This window comes from Manis pentadactyla, chromosome 2 (assembly GCF_030020395.1).
Source record: "Manis pentadactyla isolate mManPen7 chromosome 2, mManPen7.hap1, whole genome shotgun sequence".
Lineage (NCBI taxonomy): Eukaryota > Metazoa > Chordata > Mammalia > Pholidota > Manidae > Manis > Manis pentadactyla.
The window spans coordinates 9,815,604-9,817,290 of record NC_080020.1 but is presented as its reverse complement, the minus strand read 5'-3'; positions in this window follow the sequence as shown (position 1 = coordinate 9,817,290).

Here is a 1,687-nt window from a genome sequence, read left to right as displayed (position 1 = left end):
GTTCCGCGATGACTCAGCCCCTGCGCGTGGAGCATCGCCCCCAAGCCGAGGAGGCGGGGCCCCTGGGGTGCGGGTTCGCCGCCGCCCAGTTGTCGCGGTCCCGCTGGCTCCCATGCGATTGGGCCCGGCGGCTGCCCCTCCCTCGGGGATTGGTCTGTTCCGGCGTCACTCCCGTGAGCCCGCCCCCTGAGGCCCCCGGCAGATCCCGCGGCGCTGCAGGCTGGCTCCGGGGTTCCGAAGCTGCAGACCCTGCCTGAGTCCGAATATCGTTTTCCACAGAAGTACGCTGGAGATCTGCTGCAAAAGGGACATGTTTGAGATGCAGATCCCAGGAGCATCCCGGTCGGCAGGGCCTGTTGCCCCAAGAAACGCATTAGAGAGGGTTGGGGGAGGCGACGCTGTGGAGGGTGCGGGAGGGAGCGCCCCTGGCAGAGTTAGCCGTGGTCTGGAATGCGGTCACCGGCTCTCTCCGGAAGTGTGACCTTGGGCAAATTGTTTCATCTCTGTGAACCTCCATTTCTTTACCTGTCAAGGGGTCCTACCAGTCTTCCAGGGTCGTGATGAAGCCTGTGACATATATATGTATATACAGCATAGCCCTAGAGCAAGGGAGGGGACTGAATGCCCTCCAGCAAGCCCGGGGAACATGGCTGGTCATTCTTGTAGTTTAGGCAATGTGCCTGTTCGGTCTGTGTTCAACACAGAATTATGGAGTATCTTGTTTTTGTCTTGATTATGGTCACGGAAGGGCCTTGTCTGATGTTGGTGTTCTGTGAAACTGTGTCTGTTCTGCTTAACACCCTGGTCCAGACCAGCTCATAGCAATACCAAGGCCAGCACCTAGATGTCAGAGCTGTTTCCCTCCCTGCACTTGGTAAATAATAGTTACATCACTGGAATGTTGTGTCAAAAATGTTAGATTTGATTCCTCGTTGCTGTGTGTGACCTTGGCCTCGCCACCTAACTTACCTCTCAGCTCTTTCTATGAGCATTTATGAAGCACTTATTATGAGTCTGAAACAGTGGAAAGAAGGTGTAAATAAATGAACAAGGCAGTTTCCTAAAAAGACATAATCTTTTTAAATCGCAGGGCTTTGTGCTGTGCTAAGACATATTAAAAGTGGGATGGGACAGTGACGGCAGCTGACTGTGTGGCCAGTCGGAGTTGGTTGGGAGAGGGGACAGTTAGAGATCCAACTACCCCCACCAGAATACCAGAAAGAATAAATGAAATCATCTCTGCAAAAACGCTTTTGAGAATTGTAAAGTGCTGTACAGTTCTGTTATTACTAAAACGACATTTATTTTTATGCCAGCTGAATCCACTTTCTAAATGCTGTGGCTGGCTTAGGCCTTCTTGTGAACTGTTTTAACAAGGAGTAAAATGTCAGGGGTAAAATGACCACGTTAGGTTCTTGGCTCCTGTAAAATGAAGGTCAAGGTCACGCTCCAAATCTCAGTATAACAGCAAAGGTTTATGGATCACTTGAGCTCCCTGTCTCTTTCGGGTCATCGGAGAGCTTCACTTCCTCTCACTGTTGCTCACAGACACAGACTGATAGAGCCCTCATCTGAATGTTACTGCTGGCATTAAGGCAGAGAGAAGAGAATACGTGAATCTGAAACCGGTTTTTAAAGGTTCCCTGCTAGAAATGTCACTTCTGCCCACATTTATTTGGCTAAAACA